The following is a 7060-nucleotide window of genomic DNA, read 5'->3' on the forward strand; positions in this document are numbered from 1 at the left end:
CAACTGCACATACGGTTCACGTCCACGTTGCCGCGGCATGCTACCAGTGTTAAAGACTGCGATGGAGCTCCGTATGCCACGGCAAACTGGCTGACACTGACGGCGGCGGTGCACAAATGCTGCGCAGCTAGCGCCATTCGACGGCCAACACCGCGGTTCCTGGTGTGTCCGCTGTGCCGTGCGTGTGATCATTGCTTGTACAGCCCTCTCGCAGTGTCCGGAGCAAGTATGGTGGGTGTGACACACCGGTGTCAATGTGTTCTTTTTTCCATTTCCAGGAGTGTAGAATAAATTTCGGTCACGGTCAGAACGAGGTTGATATTTGCCTTAACCGCTGTCATAAAAAAGAGCAGAAATCAGTGCGAAATGAAAGAAATAAAGAAATGAATCTTACCCATCCTGAACACACCGTAATTAAACCGATAATTTTAAGTAATACTAATGCAGAGTATTCTGTATTTATGTTCCATATTCCATGAGTTGACGGAGAATGGCAAATTCCATTCAGTGAAGTGGTAGAAAAGGGACTCCCACCGTGAGCGATTGTTGACAAACAATTCGACGGGACAGTGTGATCCACGAACGAATGTACAATGTGTGTAAAATAAGAAAGAATATTACGATGAAATAAGCATGAGCCTCTCGAGCTTGTAGAGACATTAAAAATTTGGAAACCGTGTGAAAGAATAATGAAAATGTCATGTCAGTTTCATAGTTTGTAAGCATTTTAGGATTATATAGGTACTTCTATGTGTATGTATTTTTTTTCTCTGCGACAATGCCTGTCATCTCTACTTAATGTATATAGCTCTTTATTGTGAGTAGTAATACTTTCCATGTTGTTGTAGATGTTAAGAAACCCTGTGACCAAAACACAGATGCAGATGAACTGCACAAAGACAATTTTTACTAATGATCTTAACAATGAATGTTTTCTCTAGTATGGTAACTTTATGAAATGTCATGTGTATAGTACTATATGACCACTCAATTTCAGCAATAGACATGTATTAAAAGCCACTAATATTAGTATCTGTTTCGATAGCTTAAATAAATTTACATTCCATCATCTAACCATGGAGGCTCATAAAAGCCATACAATTTGTGTAAAAATTTCTTACATAGTCGCTGAGCAGCGACCACCTGATATTTCAAAGAATACCTTACGAGCCACGGCGCGGAATACGAATAGTTCATAAATTGTATCGATAGAGATATTCTGTGTTTCTTATTTTTTGACAGCTGAAGAATTGTAATTCTATTCTGGTACCACAGTCCTGATATATTTTTTAAAGACGGCGGACGCGTATATGCGTGGTCCGCAATCACTAATTAGTTATTATAAAATATTACTATTGTGCAGTGCTATGTAAGAATTTATGTGTGCAGCTAAGATGAAATGAAAATGTTAAAGGACATCATTTAAAGAAACAGCCAACAAGATATAAAATTGAAATGTACGGAGCCTACTGTTAGAAATACTGACTAAGGTAATTAAATTCGTTATTGTGCTCTCAAATGCTGTAGTGCCTGCTTATTACTTAAAGTATTTCTATGCTATCGATCTCCTATTAATAGCAACAGAAATAACTGTGTTTTTATAGTTTTCATACAGCTGCCATGGACCGACTGCATGTCGGCAAACGTCGTAGTTAAGGCAGAAGGCGCATTGCTATTTTACCTTGTTTGTGATTTAAATCCAACTTCCTTTAATGTGTGGTGTAGTATAGCAAAGAAAATTTCCAGTTCTGTCTGGTCCCTTAGGTTTCTCTGTTCGTAGTTGCTATGTCTCATATCCGGTCGTGATCGAACATGATCACGACACAAATAAATTAAGTGGCAATGCGAACTCTGTTCTTGATCTTAACAACGCTACGCCTTCTGTAAACGATTTCAGGAAACTATCACATAAAGTACTTAAGTTTTTTGAAAAATCTTTGCTCTTCCCGCCAAGAAGTGGTGCAAAACTCACAACAGATTTCTGAATCTTCACAAGAGAATAATAATTTGATTAAAATATAAACATTTTTTACAAAAAAGAAAAGAAAAAAGAAACACCACAATCACACAGGTAGTATGGCCTACAAATATTTGCCCGCGTCGATTTCTGGAGTCGTAGGTCATCCTCGACTGATTCCAAAAAGGCTTGGGTCTTAGCTAATGAGCATTACAAGCACTTCTCGTTATGTTTCCGGAGTACTCTTCATATTTTTGCTCATGTATTCCTGACATATGCGATAATCGCCGTCGTAAAATGTTTCTCTTCGTCCTCAGCAGACTGTGGTCTTGGCGTCTTCAGTCTTAAGGCACGTTGTATCTGGAGATGGCTGTAACCACTCGTATGGTTCACGGAGCAGTTCGACTGCTAAACTGTCACGATCTCAGGTTCCGCGCTCTGTGTAGTGTGTTTAGGACACCTCGTCGTGGTTAGGCATGACGTATGTTTCCAGTTCCGATAGAAAAAACTTCGATAGTGCTTAATACAGTTCCATTACACGGGATAAGCTACACCCATCCTGTCAGAAAGTATAAATTATTCAGAACCGGTAGTTATGGCAATGCACAGATAGAAAAAAAATCGCAACACCTTGAAATAATTAATGTAGAGTAATGAAATTTCGAGAATGCATTTGTCTAGGTAATATATTTAACTGGTTAACATTGCGAGATCACGGGTTAATGTAAGCGGGAGATGAGCCATTGCAAATGAGAAATGCTGGTAAATTAATGACTGGTGTCGCCGCCACAACGTTGAATGGAAGCCTGCAAACGTACACGAATTGTGTTGTAAAGGTGTGGGGTGTCAGTTTGTGGGGTGCAGCTCCACGCGTGTTGCTCTTGGTCAGTCGACACAGGGACGGTTAACGCTGGTTGTGGATGACGCTGGAGTTGTCGTTCTACATCTACATCTACATTTATACTCCGCAAGCCACCCAACGGTGTGTGGCGGAGGGCACTTTACGTGCCACTGTCATTACCTCCCTTTCCTGTTCCAGTCGCGTATGGTTCGCGGGAAGAACGACTGTCTGAAAGCCTCCGTGCGTGCTCTAATCTCTCTAATTTTACATTAGTGATCTCCTCGGGAGGTATAAGTAGGGGGAAGCAATATATTCGATACCTCATCCAGAAACGCACCCTCTCGAAACCTGACTAGCGCCCGCATCTCGTGGTCGTGCGGTAGCGTTCTCGCTTCCCACGCCCGGGTTCCCGGGTTCGATTCCCGGCGGGGTCAGGGATTTTCTCTGCCTCGTGATGGCTGGGTGTTGTGTGCTGTCCTTAGGTTAGTTAGGTTTAAGTAGTTCTAAGTTCTAGGGGACTTATGACCACAGCAGTTGAGTCCCATAGTGCTCAGAGCCATTCGAACCTGACGAGCAAGCTACACCGCGATGCAGAGCGCCTCTCTTGCAGAATCTGCCACTTGAGTTTGTTAAACATCTCCGTAACGCTATCACGGTTACCAAATAACCCTGTGACGAAACGCGCCGCTCTTCTTTGGATCTTCTCTATCTCCTCCGTCAACCCGATCTGGTACGGAACCCACACTGATGAGCAATACTCAAGTATAGGTCGAACGAGCGTTTTGTAAGCCACCTCCTTTGTTGGTGGACTACATTTTCTAAGGACTCTCCCAATGAATCTCAACCTGGTACCCGCCTTACCAACAATTAATTTTATATGATCATTCCACTTCAAATCGTTCCGCACGCATACTCCCAGATATTTTAGAGAAGTAACTGCTACCAGTGTTTGTTCCGCTATCATATAATCATACAATAAAGGATCCTTCTTTCTATGTATTCGCAATACATTACATTTGTCTATGTTAAGGGTCAGTTGCCACTCCCTGCACCAAGTCCCTATTCGCTGCAGATCTTCCTGCATTTCGCTACAATTTTCTAATGCTGCAACTTCTCTGTATACTACAGCATCATCCGCGAAAAGCCGCATGGAACTTCCGACACTATCTACTAGGTCATTTATATATATTGTGAAAAGCAATGGTCCCATAACACTCCCCTGTGGCACGGCAGAGGTTAGTTTAACGTCTGTAGACGTCTCTCCATTGATAACAACATGCTGTGTTCTGTTTGCTAAAAACTCTTCAATCCAGCCACACAGCTGGTCTGATATTCCGTAGGCTCTTACTTTGTTTATCAGGCGACAGTGCGGAACTGTATCGAACGCCTTCCGGAAGTCAAGAAAAATAGTATCTACCTGGGAGCCTGTATCTAATATTTTCTGGGTCTCATGAACAAATAAAGCGAGTTGGGTCTCACACGATCGCTGTTTCCGGAATCCATGTTGATTCCTACATAGTAGATTCTGGGTTTCCAAAAACGACATGATACTCGAGCAAAAAACATGTTCTAAAATTCTACAACAGATCGACGTCAGAGATATAGGTCTATAGTTTTGCGCATCTGCTCGACGACCCTTCTTGAAGACTGGGACTACCTGTGCTCTTTTCCAATCATTTGGAACCTTCCGTTTCTCTAGAGACTTGCGGTACACGGCTGTTAGAAAGGGGGCACGTTCTTTCGCGTACTCTATGTAGAATCGAATTGGTATCCCGTCAGGTCCAATGGACTTTCCTCTGTTGAGTGATTCCAGTTGCTTTTCTATTCCTTGGACACTTATTTCGAAGTCAGCCATTTTTTCGTTTGTGCGAGGATTTAGAGAAGGAACTGCAGTGCGGTCTTCTTCTGTGAAACAGCTTTGGAAAAAGGTATTTAGTATTTCAGCTTTACGCGGGTCATCCTCTGTTTCAATGCCTTCATCATCCCAGAGTGTCTGGATATGCTGTTTCGAGCCACTTACTGATTTAACGTAAGACCAAAACTTCCTAGGATTTTCGGTCAAGTCGGTACATAGAATTTTACTTTCGAATTCACTGAACGCTTCACGCATAGCCCTCCTTACGCTAACTTTGACATCGTTTAGCTTCTGTTTGTATGAGAGGTTTTGGCTGCGTTTAAACTTGGAGTGAAGCTCTCTTTGCTTTCGCAGTAGTTTCCTAACTTTGTTGTTGTATCACAGTGGGTTTTTCCCGTCCCTCACAGTTTTACTCGGCACGTACCTGTCGAAAACGCATTTTACGATTGCCTTGAACTTTTTCCATAAACACTCAACATTGTCAGTGTCGGAACAGAAATTTTCGCTTTGATCTGTTAGGTAGTCTGAAATCTGCCCTTTATTACTCTTGCTAAACAGATAAACCTTCCTCCCTTTTTTTATATTCCTATTAACTTCCATATTCAGGGATGCTGCAACGGTGTCCCATACGTTTTAGATTGTAGACAGATCCCGTGATCGAGCAGACCAAAACAACATGTTAACAGTTTGTAGAGCATGGTGGGTTACAACAACGGTATGCTGACGAGCCTTGTCCTGGTGAAAACCACTCCCCTGAACGCTGCTCACGACTGGCAGCACAACAGCTCGGAACACCAGACTGGTGTACAAATTTTCAGTCACGGCGCGTGGGACAGCCACGAGAGTGCTTCTCTGTCGTACGAAATCGCACTCCAGATCATAACTCGAGGTGCATCTCCAGTGTGTCTAGCACGCAGACAAGTTGGTTGCAGGCACTCGACTGGCGCCGTTTTAACCCGCGCACGATCGTCACTGGCACTGAGGCAGAGCCAGCTTTCGTCAGAAAACACAGCAGACCTCCATCATGTCCTCCAATGAGCTCTCGCTTCACACCACTGAGGTCGCAAACGACGTTGTTTTGGGGTCAGTGGTAGCAAGCTACGGTGGGCCTGGATCGGATCTGTCCTTGAAGGACCCGATTTGTAATAGTTCGTTGTGTCGCTGTGGAGCCAACTGCTGCTCAGATACCTGCTACAGATGCAGTACGATGCGCCAGCGCCGTATGTCAAACACAGCGGTCTTCCCGCTCGGTAGTGCCACATGGCCGTCCACAGTCGCGACCGTACATTCTTGTGTCCACCACTGCCAGCAATCATATACAGTGGCTAAATTCCTCCTATGTCTTTCTGCAATTTCTATGTATTGCGAATACATAGAAAGAAGGATCCTTTATTGTATGATTATATGATAGCGGAACAAACACTGGTAGCAGTTACTTCTGTAAAATATCTGGCAGTATGCGTGGGGAGCGATTTGAAGTGCAATGAACATATAAAATTAATTGTTGGTAAGGCGGGTACCAGGTTGAGATTCATTGGGAGAGTCCTTAGAAAATGTAGTCCATCAACAAAGGAGGTGGCTTACAAAACACTATTGCTCATCAGTGTGGGATCCGTTCCAGATCGGGTTGACGGAGGAGATAGAGAAGATCCAAAGAAGAGCGGCGCGTTTCGTCACAGGGTTATTTGGTAACCGTGATAGCGTTACGGAGATGTTTAACAAACTCAGGTGGCAGACTCTGCAAGAGAGGCGCTCTGCATCGCGGTGTAGCTTGCTCCTCAGGTTTCGAGAGGATGCGTTTGTGGATCAGGTATCGAATATATTGCTTCCCCCTACTTATACCTCCCGAGGAGATCACGAATGTAAAATTAGAGAGATTAGAGCGCGCACGGAGGCTTTCTGAGAGTCGTTCTTCTCGCGAACCATACGCGACTGGAACAGGAAAGGGAGGTAATGACAGTGGCACGTAAAGTGCCCTCCGCCACACACCGTTGGGTGGCTTGCGGAGTATAAATGTAGATGTAGATGTAGCTTCTCGTAGTCCTATTATATAACCCTGTCCAAACTCAGTGAGGAGTTGATAATGGCGTCTTCTTCGACATAAAGGCATTCTTGACTAACATCAGCTCATCACGTCACATCTCAAAGGTAACTAACACAGATGACAGTTACAGCGCGTATTTAAAGCAAACCTGATTTGCATCTCTTGCGCGAATGGTACTAAATTTGAACAGCACATCGCCTTTCAGATGTAGAAACATGCCAACCAACTTTCGTTTCCCTCTTGGTGTTCTGATTTTTTCCCCCAGTGCAGAACATGCATCGCTTCACAAACCACAATTCTCGACAGTAACTTATAAATGTGGACATCAGTAACATACCTATGCTGCTTCTGATACATTTTGTT

The sequence above is a fragment of the Schistocerca cancellata genome, chromosome 1, assembly GCF_023864275.1.
Source record: "Schistocerca cancellata isolate TAMUIC-IGC-003103 chromosome 1, iqSchCanc2.1, whole genome shotgun sequence".
In the NCBI taxonomy this organism is placed as follows: domain Eukaryota; kingdom Metazoa; phylum Arthropoda; class Insecta; order Orthoptera; family Acrididae; genus Schistocerca; species Schistocerca cancellata.